This window comes from Hypanus sabinus, chromosome 1 (genome assembly GCF_030144855.1).
Source record: "Hypanus sabinus isolate sHypSab1 chromosome 1, sHypSab1.hap1, whole genome shotgun sequence".
NCBI lineage: Eukaryota > Metazoa > Chordata > Chondrichthyes > Myliobatiformes > Dasyatidae > Hypanus > Hypanus sabinus.
In genome coordinates this window covers 196,784,105-196,802,298 of record NC_082706.1, presented here as the reverse complement: position 1 = coordinate 196,802,298, position 18,194 = coordinate 196,784,105, and the positions used below count along the sequence as shown (strand labels likewise).

General features: G+C 39.2%; 1 protein-coding gene across 1 annotated transcript in view; it reads left to right on the top strand.

The window, feature by feature from the left end:
• csmd3b (CUB and Sushi multiple domains 3b) overlaps positions 1-18,194 on the top strand; it is a 2,186,187-nt gene that overhangs the window by 795,536 nt on the left and 1,372,457 nt on the right. The window lies entirely within an intron of this gene.

Here is an 18,194-nt window from a genome sequence, read left to right as displayed (position 1 = left end):
ATGGTCATATTGAATGGCGGTGCAGGCTCGAAGGGCCAAATGGCTTACTCCTGCACCTATTTTCTATGTTTCTATGTTTAACATCATGCTATGACAGCTTCAGCAACCTGAGTTCAATTCCACTACTGTCTGTAGTTAGCTTGTCTGTTCTCCCTGTGACCATATGGGTTTCCTCCGGGTGCTCCAGTGTCCTCCCACATTCCAAGGTCATGCAGGTTAGTAGGTTAATTGGTCACATGCGTATAATCGTATGTGCGGGCTTGATGAACCAGAAAACTCTGTTACCATGCTGTATCTTCAAGCTGTTCTAAAACAATTTGTTGATAAGAATATTGCCAATGAATAGGAGTTTCCAATTTAGGCAGAACATTACAGAAAACTGTTTTGGGTCAGACAGCAATACGTTCCCAATGAAGAGGTCACTACAGAAGTAAATACAATAGATTAGGAACACAAGAAAATCTGCTGCAGAAGATGGAAATCGAAAGCAACATACACAAAATATTGGAGGTACTCAGCACTCCTGAAAGCATTTATGGAAAAGAGTAAACAGTTGATGTTTGGAGGTGAGACTCTTCTTCAGGTTAGCATAGGTTGCAAGTATTTAAATAAGGAATCTGATGTATATTAACTAACTTATATGATGTGAATTTTGTTGTTTCAAGAAACTCAATGATTAGGGAAGACTGTATTGAATCTACGTGCATCAGATAGTGGGACAAGATAGATGACAGTTTTGGCAGACCTTCCTGAATGAGAATTGTGGACCTCAATTTCAATTAAACTAAATCCATAAGACCATATGGCACAGGATCAGGATTAGGCCATTCAGCCCATCATGGCTGGTGCCAGATGCTACTAAACCTCATACACCTGCCATCTCTCCAGATCTTTTGATGTCCTGACAAATCAGGAAACTATCAACTTCTGCCATAAATATATCCACACACTTGGCCTCCACCAGTCTGTGACAGAGCATTCCACAAATTTATTACACTCTGGCTAAAAAGAATTCTTCCTTACCTGTGTTCTAAAGGGTCACCCCTCAGTTTTGAGGCTGTGCCCTCTAGTTCTGGATAACCCCGCCATAGGAAACAATTTCTCCATATCCACCCTATCTAGTCCTTTCAATATTCATTAGGCTTCAATGAGATCCCCACATATTCCTCTAAATTCCAGTGAGTACAGGCCTGAAGCTGCCAAATGCTCCTCATATGTTAACCCCTTCATTCCTGGAATCATTCTTGTGAACCTTCTCTGGACTCTCTCCATTGACAGCACATCTTTTCTGAGATATGGGGCCCAAAACTGTTGGCAATACTCCAGGCAGCCTGTCTAGTGTCTTACAAAAGCTCAACATTATCTCCTTGCTTTTATATTCTTTTCCCCTTGAAATAAATGACAAAGTTGCATTCGCCTTCTTTACCACAGACTCAATCCGTAAATTAACCGTGGCATGAGGACTCCTAAGTCTCTCTCCATCTTTGATGTTTGAACCTTTTCCCTACTTAGTTAATAGTATGCACTATTGTTCCTATCCACCCCATTCCAATAGTCAAAAGGAGGATTAAAATACCAGAATCGAATGACATGTATATCCCCCCCCCCCCACACACACACACTGACACACTGAATTCCATAAGTTCCAGGAATGCCGTGATTATCCCTGGTAAGTATAGAGGAGCAAGACTCCATCCATCAAACCGCACAGAGTTCACAGAGAACCTCTCTCAGTTTCAACCTACCCACTTCCCTGGATAGTATTTCCAGTGGATATTGGAAGGAAATTAACCAAAGTTCAAAGTAAATGTATAATCAATGGTATATATGACCCTGAGATTCATTTTTTGCAGGCATACTCAGTAAATCTATAGAATAATAAGCATTACAAAATCAATGAAAGAACACACCAGCTTGGACATTCAAACAGTCTTCAAAAGACAACAAACTGTGCAAATACAAAAAGAAAGAAACAATAACAACAAGTAAATAAGCAATAAATATCAAGAATATGAGATGGAGTCCTTGAAAGTATGTCCATTGGTTGTGGGAACATTTCAACGACGGGACAAGTGAAATGATCCCTTTTGGGATAAAAGTCTGATGGTTGAGGGTTAGTAACTGTCCCTGAAGCTGGTGGTGTGGGTCCCGAGGCTTCTAAAACTTTTTCCTGATGGCAGCAGTGAGAAGAAAGCACGTCCTGGGTGGTGGGAGACCCTAATGATGGATGCTGCTTTCCTGCGATAGCATTTGATGTGGATATGTTCAATATTGGGTAGGGCTTTACCCATGATGGACTGGGCCGTACCTATCCACACAGATATAGCGGCACTGTAGCATAATGCTACTAAGCAGCAGTGATCTGTGTTCAGTTCCCTCATCATCTTTAAGGAGTTTGTATGCTCCCCCTGGGACTGCATGTATTTCCTCCAGCTACTTCGGTTTCCTCTCCGCCGTTCCAAAGATGCCTGCATTAGTAGGTTAATTGGGTGTAATTGGGCAGTGGGACCTCATTAGTCCAAAAGAGCTTATAACAGCTCTATATTGCTAAATATAATGATAAAAAAAACAAAATTATTGAAATAATACTTCAGTACGCCTTTAGCAGTTGGGGTCTAATTTGTGACATGTTATTCGTAATTTTACACTTTTTGCATTATTAAGATGCAGTAACGATCTTATAATTATTTGGAATATTTATCATTGTGGGCAGTGTGGTAATCTGATTGTTGAGTGCCCTGAGCATGATTGTACTTTGTAAATGTTGTGAATTATTTTTATTGCTAGCTTGTCTCCATATAAAGGCAAACAAGTTGTATAGAGTCAAAGAAAGCTACAGCACAGAAACAGGCCCTTCGCCCATCTAGTCCATGCCAAACCATTCAACCTACAGCCAGACTATCCATTTACCGACCCAAACTTCCTTTAAGCAATGAAATCAAACTCACATCCACCACTTGTGCTGGCCGTTCGTTTCACACTGTCACCACTCTCTGAGTGAAGTTTCTGCTCATGTTCCCTTTACACATTTCACCCTTTACCCTTAACCCATGACCTCCAGTTGTAGTGCCACACAACATCAGTGAAATAAAAAGCCAGCTTGCATTTCCCTATTTATACCCCTCATAATTGTGCATAACTCTATCAAATCTCCCCTCAAACTTATACCTTCCAGAGAATAGTTCCAACCTATTCAATCTTTCCTGTACAATAAGTCAGATCCTCCAATCCCGGCAGCATCCTTGTAAAATTGCTCCACTCTTTCAATCTTATTTATATGTTTCTTGTAGGTAGGTAGGTAGGTGACCAGAACTCCATACTATATTCCAAAGTAGGCCTCAACAACATCCTATACAACTTCAACATAACATTCTAACTCCTATACTCAATATTTTGGGATATGAACACCAATATCGCAAAAGCTTTCTTTATGACCCTTTCTCCCTGTGATGCCATTTTAATTAATTATGGGAATTAATTATTCCCTGATCCCTTTGTTCTACCACATTCTTTAGTGCCCTACCATTCACAATGTAAGAACTCCCAAAGTACAATGCCTTTCACTTGGCTGCATTAAATTCCATCTGCCATTGTTTCAGCCCATTTTTTTGGCTGATCCAGGTCCTTCTGCAAACTATGTTAACTTTCCTCACTATCCACTACGTCTCGAATCTTGGTGTCATCTAAAAATTTGCATATCCGGTTAACCACTTTATCATCCAGGTCATTAATACAGATAACTAATCCGGTTTATGACCTCATCTTGAATGCTGAGTGACTGAACCTTCTTAAACAACCTCCTTTGTGGGACCTTGTCAGTTACCTTACTAAAGTCTGTATAGACAACATGCACTGCCTTGCCTTCATCAACTTTCCTGTAATTTCCTCGTAAAGTATTTAATTCAGATTAGTGCAAGGTGTTGCACTTTGGAAGAGAAATCACTGTAATACATTTACAGTGAATGGTAGAGCCCTGGGGCACAATGTAGAACAGAGAGATCTAGGAGAATAAGTACATGATTCCCTGAAAGTGGCTTCATAATAGACTGGGTGCTGAGAATATTTTAGTTTGCTGTCCTTCAGCAATAAGTCACTGCACTTAGAAACCGAGAAGTTGTGTTACAGTTGCACAAGCCACTGTTGAGGCTGCATTTGGAGCATTGTGTTCATTTTTGGTCCCCCAGCTATAGGAAGATGCTGTTAACCTAGAAAGAGTTAGAAAAGAAGCACAAGGAGGTTGCCAGGCCTTGAGGGATTCAGTTATAGAGAGTGGACGAGCAGGCTAAGCCTATTCATTGGAACACAGGAGAATTAAAAGCCATTTTATAGAGGTGCATAAAATCATGAAAGTCTTTTCCTATGGTTCAGGAGTCAAGAACAAGAGGACACATGTTTAAGGTGAGAGGGGAGAGACTTGGTAGGAATCTGAGGGGCAAACTTTTCATCTTGAGTGTTATTTGTATACGGAATGAGCTGCCAGAAGATGTGATTGAAACGTTTGAAAGAAAGTTTAACAGGTACATGACGGGACAGGTTTAGAGCAGGGGTTCTGAACCTGGGGTCCACAGACCCCTCAGTTAATGGTAAGGCTCTATGGTGTAAAAAAGGTTGGGTACCCATGGTTCAGAGGGACATAGGGCAGACTCAGGCAAGTGAGACTAGTTTACATGTCATCTTACTTAGCATGGAGGAGCTTGGCCAAAAGGCCTGTTTCTTGGCTCTATAAGCCCGTAAGATAAAAGAGCAGAATTAGGCTGTTTAGCCCACCAAGTCTCCTCCACCATTTAATCGTGACTGATCCATTTCTCTTTCAGCCCCAATCTCCTGCCTTCCCCCCCATATCCCATTGTGCCCTGACTAATCAAGAACCTATTAAACTCTGTCTTAAATATACCCAATGATTTAGCCTCCACAGCTGCCTGTGGCAACTAATACACCCTCTTTGGCTCTTTGGAGTGCATTTTGTATGAAAATTGATGATCCGAGAGTGGAATGTGATTATACTCATCTTGAATAGGGCTATTCTGAAAACTGCACTTTCCAAGTGTGGAGTCATTGGGTGCATTCATCCAATAGCATGAGTCATTGTATTGCAATCAAAATAAAAGAAAAGACTTTGGGGTAAAAACGTTACTGAGAAAAAGTGGTGGGTCCCTTTAATTTATTCACTCAACAGCTTTCTTTCAGATTCCCCCTTCCTGTCCACACACTAACTCATTTATCTGTATCCCCCTCAGCTCTCTCCTAACCAGCAGCTACCTTACCAACAGATCACCATTTTTTGACGAGATGTGCCCCCTCCCACCCCACCAACTCCTGCAATTACTCTCTGCAGGTTCCAGATTAGTCTTTCAGCAGTATCCAATTCCAATACCACAGCACCTTCCATTACATGTCTCCCTGGATCTTAATAGGTTCGTGCAGCATGACAATGCAAAAGTGGGAAGCTCACAATCAAAACCCCTTTTAGAATCACAATCTCTTTGTTGCCAAGATGTGAAACATGCTTGAATTGATTGTGGTTCAGTGCCAAGCATAAAACACAGGACAATACTCTCTACACCCATGACTGTATGGCTAGAACAGCTCAAATGCCATCTATAAATATGCTGACAAAACAACCATCGTTGGAAGAACTTCACATGGTGATGAGAGGGTGTACAGGTGTGGTAAACTATGTACACCTGTCTGGACATGCCCTTCTGCTGACTGCTCCTGTGGCTCCTCCCACTGACCCCTGTATAAAGCCAATTGGGGCACTGCTCTTCGGCATGGTCATGCTCCCTTTTCAATGTTAATAAAAGCCTATTGTTCACTTCCAGTCTCCTAGAGATATTGATAGTGCATCAACAGGAGTGAGATATACCAGCTAGTTGAGTGGTGTCACTGCAATCATCTTGCACTCAACGTCAGTAAGACCAAAGAACTGATTGTGGGCTTCAGAAAGGGGAAGACGAGAAAACACACATCAGTCCTCATAATGGGATGAGAAGTGGAACAAATGAGCAATTTCAGTTTCCTGGGTGTCAATAGTTCTGAGGATCTGTCCATTATATTGAAGTATTTACAAAGAAGACATGACAGTGGCTATATTTCATCAGGAGTTTGAGGAGATTTGGTCTGTCACTGATGCACCATCAATAACTCTCGGAGATGGGAGGCAAAAGATAGGCTTTTATTAGCTGCAAGTAACGACCACACCACATCCTGGAGACTGAGGGGGGAGCAGTGCCTCCAACCGCCTTTATACAGGGGTCTGTGGGAGGAGCCACAGGATCAGTTCGCAGTGGGGCATGTCCAGACAGGCACACGTAGTTCACCACAGTCACCAAAGACACTCACAAGTTTCTACAGATGTACTGTGGAGAGCATTTTCTCTGGCTGCATCACCGCCTAGAATGGGGGGAGGGGTGGTCAACTTCACAGGATTGAAATAAGCAGTAGAGCTACAAATAAGTTGTAAACTTAGCTCCATCATGGGCACTAGCCTCCGTAGTATACAGGACATCTTCAAGGAGCAATGCCTCAAAAATGCAGCGTCCAATCAGTAAAGGACCCCCATCACCCAGGACATGCTCTTTTCTCATTGCTACCATCAGGAAGGAAGAACAGGAGCCCGCAGAAACACAGTCGGCAATTCAGGAACAGCAATCAGATTTATGAACAGACATTGAACCCATGAACACTAGCTCACTACTTTAAGATTTTTTTATTTTTACACTACTTATTTAATTTAACTATTTAATATATGTACTTTCTGTAATTCAGTTTTTTTCTCTATTACTGTGTATTGCATTGCACTGCTGCAGCAAAGTGAACAAATTTCATAGCACATGCCGATGATATGAAACCTGATTCTCATACTGTAACAGATAATAAAATAGCAACCAATTATTTACAAGACCGTAATGCAAACAGCCATGCGCAATCAACAAAACAGTCACATGCAAACATCAATAATCAAGTGTGAACATATGAACAGATTCAATAACTAGCAACAGCAAAAGGAGAGCAAGAAAGACCATATAATGGATGTTGTGCAGGGACAGCTAGAGATTTACACCTGAATAAGTTTTGTTGAGAAGCTGAATAGCTGCAGGAAAGAAGCTTCGGAGATGACGTGAAGTCCTGGTGGTGATGTAACATCTCCCTGGTGGCAATTTGGTGAATAGGCCTCTTTTACTTTCCAATTAACACATCTCTGCAGGCAAGAATGGACTGCAGATTAACATTTATAAATACTAAACATGTAAAGAGAAGCTGTATCTTTCCATAATCGAAAGGCTGTAAAACAATACACAGGATCAGAACAAACAGTGTGTAAATTATACAGATGAAATTCATTTAACTCAGATGGGAAAATATGTTGGGAACCTTCAGTCAGACAGAACATTAAAAGGTAATTCCACCAAACAGATGACACCACGGTGTAGCAGTTCATGTACTAGTATGAATGAGCGGAGATCTCATTGAAACCTATCAGATGTTGAAGCACCTCAGTGGAGTGGATGTGGAGAGTATCCATTCTATTGAGTCCTCAATGAGTCCTAGATAGAGAGAACAAATGAAAATACACTGCTGGAAGAGAAGTAACAATGACAAAAATCCAAGAATCATATCCATTGTGAGCTCACAAAAGAGATAATTTGTACATTATTGAAAATAAAGGTCCATCTCTTGGATGGACCTCTCTTACAGTGAGGTGGGCTCTTGACATTACCACCTCGCACATTATGATCTTTATCATTTACCTACAGTGTACTTCTTAGTACCTTTCACACTTTATTTTGCATTGTGACTGTTATACCTTATTCTAGCTCAATGCATTGTGTAATGACTTATTCTGTATGAAAAGCCAAGACAAGCTTTGTCTTTTTTTAAAAAAATAAGACAATGTCTCTGTCCCCACATGGACTTCCTTCACCATAGTGACAAACAAAACAAATGGCCAGTGATTGAAAGGAGTCTGGCAAATTGTCTGCTTGAATGTATATAAAGTGGACTGATTAAGAAAATCTACAAAATATGCCTTACCACTGCCAAATTTCCAGAAGTTCTAAAGGACATAGTGTTATTTTATAAATAGGCATCATGCAAAGATAGGCACGAAACAATAACCTGCATGGAAAGTTTCTAAATAACTCTGTTACCAGGGAGCTAAAACAAATAGGCTGAAATAAACATTTTTTCAAGACATGAGTTTGTTCTTCCTCCCCTTCATCCATTGCTACATTCATCTGATGCTTTGCAATTGACACATTAAATGCCATAAAATACGTTCTGTCCTGATGCATGATAGTTTGTTACGGCAACTGCTCCCTACACGATGCAACAAAATCATAGGGACAGCTCAGTGCATCACAGGAACCAGCCCCCCCTCTGTAGACTCTAAACTTCTCACTTTCTTATTAAAGACCCCACCCAGCCCAAATTCTCTCTCTTCTCTCCACTCCCATCGAACAAAACATATAACACCCACAAAGCACACAACACCTAGCTCAAGGACATCTATCCTACTGTTATCAGTCACTTGGATGGGCCTCTTGTACAATTACATTGACTCTTGACCTTACCATCTACCTCATTATGATCTTGAACTTTATTATTTAAATACCCTGCATATTTCTTGGTACTTTTACACTTGGTTCTGCATTGTGACATACCCAAAATGCTGGAGGAACTCAGCAGGTTAGGCAGCATCTATGGGGAAGAGTAAACAGTCAATGTTTCAGGTCAAGACCCTTCATCATTCTGCATTGTTATTGTTTTACCTTAGATCAGGGGTTCCCAAACTTTCTTATACCACAGACCAATTCCATTAAGCGAGGGGTCTGTGGACCCCAGGTTGGGAAACCTTGTCTTGGATCAATGCACTGTGCAATGACTTGACCTGTATGAACAGAATGCGAGGCAAGCTTTTCCTTGTATCTTGGTACATGTGGCAATAAAAATCAATGCTAAATGATGGTGTTGCAATAATTACCACTATCCTGTGGAAGTATAACTGTATTGAATGATATATGCTATTTGTAATTATTCAAAACCCAATGAATGGAGAGCTTACTCTGTACCTAAAACAACTATTCCAGATGCAGAGGTGGTAACAGAGTAGGTAAATAAAATAAATAGTCCATATTGTAATTTCACAAGAAAATACTAGTTTTGGTGTTAAGTCATTAGCATAAAAATGTATTTATGCCATTTACAGAAATGTGCATTTTCTCAGAAAAATCCTTCACAAATTAAGGGTGCAGGTTGATTTTTAGACATATGGGAAATTGGTGCCCTCTACAGGACATGGGAATGTGGAAACCTCTGCTGAGATTATTAACAAAATCAGAAATATGATGATTTATACATAAATTATGAAACAATCATTTAGGTATAAATCAGAAAACATACAGCTAAATAAGAAAATCCAGAAGTTGCTGCTTGATATTTTTATCTATTGCATTGAAGCACTCAAACTGTTGGAAATGGAGCAGATCTGCACTTTATATCATTTTAATATTAGCATCCCATTTTAATTACAACCAAACAAGCTGGCATGGAAAATTAACCTTCATAATTCTTTCAGATTTTGAGGCAGTTTTAAAAAATATATTATTGTGAAATAAATTATAACCAATTATTGTATGATTTATTTTCTTTCCATCTAATCTTTAATTTCACTGATTACCATTTTCAATTTTTGACTTGTCCTCCATTTTTCTTTTATTTAAGCTCCTATCTAGTCTTTTAAATACCCCAAATGTATCTCCCTCTTTTAGTAATCCTGGCAACAAATTCCACACACCTACCACTCCCTGTGTAATAAAAAAAATCTACCCCTGACATCCCCCCATACCTCCAATCACCTTAAAATTATGTCCCTTAGCCATTTCCACTCTGGGAAAAAAGTCTCCAACTGTCAACTTGATTAATGTCTTTTATCACCTTTTCCACTTCTTTCAAGTTACCTCTCAGCCTCCTTCACTACAAAAGAAAAACCTTAGCTCTTTCAAACTTTCCTCACCAGACATGTTTTCTAATCCAGACAGCATGGTGGTAAATCTCTGCTCCTTTCACATCATTTCTACAATAAAATTACCAGAACAGAACACAATCCTCCACATATGGTCTAACCATACTTTCATAAAATAAATTTAGTTAGATGGATTCCTTAACAAGCACTAAGTGCCAATAAAACAATCATGGTTATTAATTTGAAAAGCACCTGCAAAACACATTTCCTCTGCTATCCCTGATTGGATAATCCCTGATTTTGTGCTTAATTTATCACCAGCAAAATATTCCTGAATTCTTCAACAAAGTGAACCACCTTGATTTTTGATTGGTCCATCTCCCAGTGTGATAAATATTTTGCAGATTGCCAATTGTCATCAGCTGATTAAAAAATCATGAGATTGGTAGTTTTTCATATGTGTAGATAATGTTCCACTTCTACACCATATGCATAAAAAGTAGAGAGGTAAGTTATGTAGTTATAAACAGGGATCTGATATGCAAAAGTGTTAGTCACATGTATCTATAGCTAAGTTATGTGAGGCTTTTGCATAGTGCTGTATTTGTTGATGTGGAATGGAGAATGAGTTTGTGAATCTGGTGGGAGCAAATAATTTTGGAATTGATGAGGATGGAGTGCTCTAGGAGATGTGGGACAGGTGATAAAGGAGGAGTGCCAGGGATGTTGGTGTTGGCATGCCCAGGCAAGGTCATTTGATTTTGAACAATTAGTTTATTGATCATTACAATATGTCTCTCCGACACATTTTGTTCTATACAATCTCATTTCCCTTTCCCAATTCTGTCAGAAATAGGTTTTATCATCACTCACATATGCCATGATTTTTTTTTTGTGACAGCAGTGCAGTTCAATACATAAAATTATTATGTATTGTTAAAATCTTAGGCACCCCGGTTTTATGTGTCTCTAAGACTTTTGCACAGTGCTCTATATATAAATGGACATTAACATTGCTTTAACATGGCTACAATTTTGTTTGTGCATTAAGTGAGCAACTTCAGTATTGAATTCCTGATTAAATTAACTCACCAGAAGAAAATCTAACAACATTGCCTTACTTGACAAGGAAGCACAGATGCTATACAGGGTTTTATTGATTAGACTGCAAATACAAATTTAAAATGTGTAAAGAACTGGGGCTCAAATTTATTAAATTCATACATTTTCTGAAACTGTTGAAATTCCAATTTGCTCTCTTTTTCTCTACTTTTATTTTACTTGCTTGTGGGAATCTATTTATTAGAAAGTAATTCAAAGTGTATCACTTCTTGAACAGCATTGGAATGTAGACAAAAGATCACTGGGATAAAATATGGCCCAAGTTTCTCTTTTTCCCCCCTCCCCACATCCCCAATTAGATTTTATGAAATATGAAAATAGATTTGCAGTTTGGAATAGAATTGCTGCCAGAGATATCGGCAACAACTCTAGTAAAGGTGAATTTTCAGATCCCGAGTTAGAGCTAAACATGTTATTGGGGAAATGGTAAATTAATTGTATATATACTTCCTTAATTTTGAGTAGGTTTTTGATCCAAATTTGAACTGGCAAGAGTAGCTATGACTGAAAGCAATAAGAAGTGGTTGTAACTGCTCCATTGTTATTGTACGTAGAGATTGTAAACTGAAAAATATCATGAGGTTTAAAGTAATACATGCCACAAAGTAATGGAGGAACTTAGCAGGTCAGGCATTATCTATGAAAATTAATAAGGAGTTGCCATTTCAAGCTGGGACCCTTCATCAGGACTGGAAAGGAAGGGGGAGGAAACAAGGGTAAGAAGATGGGGGTCGGGGTAGGTGAGCAAGCTGACAAGCAATAAGGTGAAATCAGCTGAGGTGTGGAGTAAGATGTATGTTGTGTGTTAGGAAGCAAAAGGAAAGCTGAGAACATGCAAACATGCCTGTACCCTATTCAGATTTATTCTGTGTGGTAAGGTGTGCAGACAGACACTATTAAAGTGGACAGTAAAACAAACTCAATGGCATAAACTAAGCATCACCAGAAAAGCCTACACTGGAGTTGTAGGAATTTTACATATTTGATTGCCTGGATATTGAAACATGATTTCTGAGAGTGGAAGCAGATTCTTTATCAGCCGTCACAAAGCTGTCATGAAACTAAAATCAACGGGGATTGAGTGGGTGAGCTCTCTAATGATTAAAGTTGTACCCTTTCACCAAGTAAAACAGTCCAAGATGTCAGAGGACACAGTTTCAAGAATCCCTCTGGACAGTGTACTAGACCCAACTTTTTTTTCACCACGCTAATGAAAGAAGTTGTGCTAAAAAATGTAGGAAAACCATAGGTAAGTAATTAGCAAGAAGCACTTAAGCTATATAAGTGTGTCCTGATTCAGAAATGTATCACTATTCTTTCAATGCCATAATGTTGGAATCTTGAAATTCCCAACTGCCCAGCCCTGCAAATGCATTTTCATTAGTGAAATAGTTCTATAAGACAGCTCTTTTATTGAGGACAATTAAGATCAGTGTTAAATATTGGTCATGAAAGCACAGTCACCATCTTGTGAATAAAAGCAGCAAGTAAAAACACTGGAAACAAGAGTTTTGCAAGGGCTTGTGTGGTGGCAGGTGAAATTATATCGTGAGCTAGCCAATTGAATATAAATTTGGCTTGGAGGAAGAAGTCTGAGAGAGTTGTGTCAGCTTAGAAACCGGTGACTAATAGAACCAGGGACTGGTTCTGGTTCCCTTGTTAGTCATAAATGATTTGGATGAGAATATATATGGGATGATTAGTAAGTTTGTGAGTGACACCAAAATCGATGTCATCATGGAAAATCAAGAATATTGTCCAAGTTTACAACCAGATCAAGGCCCCCTGGGAAAATTGACAAAGGAATGGCAGGTGGAATTTAACTTTTTTTTAAAAAAGTACAACATGATGCATTTTGTGAAGTTAAACCCCAATCACATGGTAGGTTCCAGAGAAGTGTTGGAGAACAGAGACCTAAAGACCCATAAAGTCATAGAATTCTGCAGCACCGAAACAGGCCTTTGGCCATCTAATCCATGCTGAAATGTTTACCTACCTTGTCCCACTGACCTGCACCAATGCCAGAGACCTCCATACCCCTCCCATCCAAGTCTTTATCCAAACTTATCTTAAATAGTGAAATCAAGCCTGCATCCACCACACACCTACTCACAAAGTCTTCCAACCCCATAACTGGTCTCTGGACCACCAGTGGACTCTCAAGCAAATGCCTTTGATCTCCCCAGTGGACACTTTTTGCCACTTAGCTTTGAATCTCTCACTTTTGAAGTCCATAGGTCAATCATTCTTCAGTACTGGTGTCATAACTAGCTGATGGTGGGACCCCTTTCTCCAGAAATAATTCACAAGGAAGGTATCCAGCAAACCTGATGCCACTGCACAGGTCCAGAGGTGTGCTAAGAACATTATTGTTGACAAGACACCAGGCAAACCTGGTGCACTATGTAGAAAGAAACAGAGAGACTGAAACTTCAGAACTGTGAAGTTAGTTATGGACTGTCCTTGTGAAAGGATGTTTATTTAGAATATGGATTTATGAAAGGGAAATTGCATGTTGTGTACATATACAGTTTATGTTCCATTAATCTAAGGGAAGATATGTAATGGATCTATTGCTTTTAAAACAATGACCCACCCTCTGTACTCTGTGTTGATCTGCTGTCTGCATGTGTACTCTTGCACTCTTTGTAGCTGTGTACAGACAACAGTCAGGATGAGAGAGATGGGCCAAAGGGCCTACTTCGGTGCTGTGTAACTCTATGGCAAATAGATATTCATTCAAAACAATTAAAAATAAAATTGTCAGACTACATGAGCTTTCCAAAGTGAGTTAAACCAAGCCTGATAAATCAGTAAGGTAGAGGATGATTGGTCCCTGATTAATCAGAACATCAAAGATTATAAGGAGAAGGCAGGAGAATGGAATTGAGGAGGATTTTAAAAAAAAAAATTGGCCATAATGGAATGGAGGAGCAGTCTCAATGCGCCATATGGCCTAACTCTACTCCTGTGCCTTATGGTAATGGTGGCAACTATAATCACTTAATTTCTCTTTGACCTTTTTTCTGTTTTAAGTAACTTGGCAATAACTCTTTTCTAAATTTTATTGAACAGTAATGTGCTTGACATTTTTAGTATCTTTATTTGAGTATGAATAGGTTTCTATTACTATACCCCAGGGTTGTGTGCCTGCCATTAAATTTGCTACAGCCTTTTAATGACTGAGATTAGGCAAATCTTCCAGAGATAACAGCAATGCTCATTTTCTCTAGGTTCTGAGGAGAAATGTTATTACTTATTTTCATATTAGCTCCTGGCAACAGCCACATAAAATGAGAAAGCTCTCAGCTACTCCTCCACCCCTACCAATCAGATCATCTTGTCTAATTATTTTACTTTACAACAAAAGAGGATGTTTATAAAATGTCCATGTATTTTTAAATTGGCATACTGTGCGTATTAACCGCAAGACATGGGAGCAGAATTAGGCCATTCACCCTATTGACTATGCTCCATCATTTCATCTTTCCATCATGGCTGATTTTTATTATCACACTCTAGCCCATTCTCCTGCCTTCTCTCCATAAACTTTGACACACTTTCTAATCAATAACCTGTCAATCTGTTTTAAATATACCCTCTCACTTGGTTTCCACTGTCTGTGGCATAAATATCATAGATTCCCCACCCTCTGTCAAAGGAATTGTTCCTCATCTCTGTTGTCCTTGTATTCAGAGGCTGTGCCCTGTACTCCTTGACTCACCCAGAATGGGGAAACATCCTCCCAGGTCCACTCTATCTTGACATTTCAATATTTGATAGGTTTCAATGAAGAAATTTCAAGACATGTACTTATTGCCCATACGTAGCTAGCGTTAAGGGCAGCAATGAAGGTCCTCCATCTCTGGCAGTGTTCATGACTTCCTTCATCATGTCAGTTGCTTCCTCTGTTTTCACTACTGCCAGTCATTCAAGTCTGGGTGGAGACTTGGGAATATTGTCACATTCAGACGAAGAAGGATTCTTCATTGCTGTTTCTGTAACAATTTTGTTTGTTTTGGCCAGTTAGGGTTGTTGGCCCTTAGCTAAACCCCCAACCTGGAGGATAGGTGGACCAGTCTTAGTCTGGCCTCTACCCATTGACCTGTTTGGCATGGGTGACCCAATCAAGAGCCAAAGCATAAAGTCCTGCCTCCAGTCAACATAGCTCTCTAGGTCTTTAAGGCATACAAGCCTCCAAACCATGACAAGATTGTGCTCCCCTTGGAGGTTCATGACATACAGTATGCCGGTGATATTAAACCTGAATCAAATTCTGCATTTCTCCCCGCCCCCCCCACCCACCGTGCTTCTAACCCCAGCGAATACAGGCCCAGAGCCATCCAACATCTCTCCTATGTCAATCTGATAATTCAGCAACTTGCTTAGCTTTTGCTCCATTTCTAATTGCTGTTTCTGTTTTGCCCCCAGTTTTGTGAAACATTCATAATTGATTAGATTATGACTGAGCAAAGCAATACAAGAGTTTAAAAACCAAGAACAGGATTGAGTGTTTTAAAATAAATCATTGCACAATAATATTAGAATGGAATGCAACAGATTGTTCACAAGTTATCTTTAATGCACCGTTCTTTTAAAGTAGTAAGTTATACCATCTTTGAGCTTGAGGCATACAGTGACAGTCAAAATGGAGCAATGAGAATACATCATGTGACTGTCATGTAACTAATGGTGAAATGAAAATGTCAGATTCATTGATATTTTACATTATGGCTAATGAATTATAAAAAAAGCAGCAAGAGGTCTGGAGTTTCTCTAGAATCATTTTAAATGGGGAAAAATATAAAAATGAAGACAGCTTTCTTAATTTATTATAATTGAATGGGAGATATTTATCAAATCTAGTTGGACATTTAAATTAAAGCATTAAAAAGATTTGCAATTCTAATGATTCTATTCAGTAAAAGAATATAGAGTTGGGTTTTTAAGTTGCTGCTTTGGCATTTAACTGGTCTTGCTGATTAGCTCTTGGCATAAGCAAATTTCAGCCTCCTCAAAGCAAAATGCAACAGTTGCCGTAATGATGGTTTATTTTTTTTATAATCTCTATATAAATATAGGTACTATAAAATTACTGTACATTGCATTTATTTACTCAGATGTCCAGAAATTACAACCCAAGTTGTGCTGGTAAATGTTACTAATTCTGTTCCATTTAAGTTAAAATAAGCTGGGGGTCTTAGTGTTTATATTTTCAAATGCAGGATTTCTGTCAACTCAAAACATAATCTGTTTTTTTTTGCTGGCTTCCACATTTGATTCATCAGCAGAACGTAGTCTTTCTGAGTTTATTTAGCACTTGGTATAGCCTTGGACATGTGCAGGGAAAGAGAAATTATTCCCTTGGCTAAGTTCAATGCAGATGGGAAGCAGAACAGTTGTCTCCATTTTTTCATTACTCAAGACTGGCTTGATGTGCAAATTTTTTGGTTTTGGTTAACAGATTTGTTTTAATTTATTTGCTTCACTTGTGCCTTTCCACGTAGTTATGAAAAATGGGGGAGATCTCACTGAAATCTATCAAATATTGAAAGTCCTTGATAGATGAACATGGAGATAGGATGTTTCCAATGGTGGGAAAGTCAAGGACCATAGAATACTGCCTCAGAATAGAAGGATGTCCCTTTGGAACAGGGATGTGGAAGAATTCCTTCAGCTGGATCTATGGAATTCATTGTCACAGATGACAGTGGAAACCAAGTCATTGTATTTTTAAAGTGGTTGATGGGTCCTAGATTAGTAAGGGTATTAAAGGTTTATGAAAAGGAGGCAAGAGAATGGAGTTGTGGGGGGGGGGGGGGGGGTTGGGGGAAATAAATCGGCCATGATTGAGAGGCCTTATTCTTCCCCTATATCACATGGTTTTGTGTTCTTATCTTTTGTGAAGCTGCTGTAACAGTTGAAGTGAGCTCATTTAATCTGGAATAGGTACTGCCATGATATCTCCTTCACACTGATGGTTAACCATAAGGAGTCTTGTTTTCTGTCACCAGTCACATACTGAAGTTTCTTCACTTTCATTTGCATCTTAGTGGTTTATCTCTGCCACGATTAAATTGCAGATACGTTTTCAATATATTTTTTTTAAAAGATCATACTACATGTGGGAGAACAAACCGATATGTTAAATCTCACACAAGTTGCTCCAGTGAGTGCTTGTACAGAGTAAAGTGGGTTAGGACAGGATTAGCTTTGAAAGGGGTGTGGGATGGTTGGTTATTAATTAAAAGGATCAAATAATTACACAGGGCACTGAACTAGAATAAGGTAAAACAATAACAATGCAGAATAAAGTGTAGTTAAATTATGGTGTAGAAATATTATTTTTCTTGTTTAATTTTCCTAAGCCTGTTTAATTAAATGGATGAGATACTCATTTGCTATTTGAGCAAAGCCATGCTACCCAACACTCCCAATATAACCCTAGCCTAGTCACGGGACAATTGACAACAAACCTATCTTTGGACTGTGGGAGGAAACCCATGCAGAAACAAGAAAGTACAATCTCTTTATGGGCAGTGGCAGGAAATGAACCAGAGTCTAACTACAACACTAGCGTGCCACCCCAAATAGCCACCTATCTAGTCATGACATATACACAATCATCTATGTACATGTAATTGTCATTAAACTTTGTTTCCAGTAAGATGGTAGAACACTTGGACATAACAGTGTCTCCGGGTCATTCAAAGGTGTACTTGTTCCTCCTTTTTGTCTCTTTTACGATTGCAAGTTATTCCAGGATACCAAAAACATTAAGTATCGCAGGACTATCCCATCAATATGTTGCTCGATAGTGATGGAGCTGGTCTTATTGTGTACCTTTGTGTAGTTGCCTGGACTTGTAGCGTACCATTGTGCCAATATGGGACATGATCCAAAAAAAGGTGTGGTGATTGTCTTGGCCTTTTATATTGTAATCACAAGCCCCAGTTGGACATTTGGTAATGTAAAATACTGCAAGTCCAATTCACTGGAGACCGACAGCCGGGGAACTGTGTTCCCTTGGTTGTTGCATGGTCTTCAGAGTTGCCAGCAGCTGCTGCAATTGGCAGTGTGCTGTTGGATTTTGTATTGGGTTTGGGAA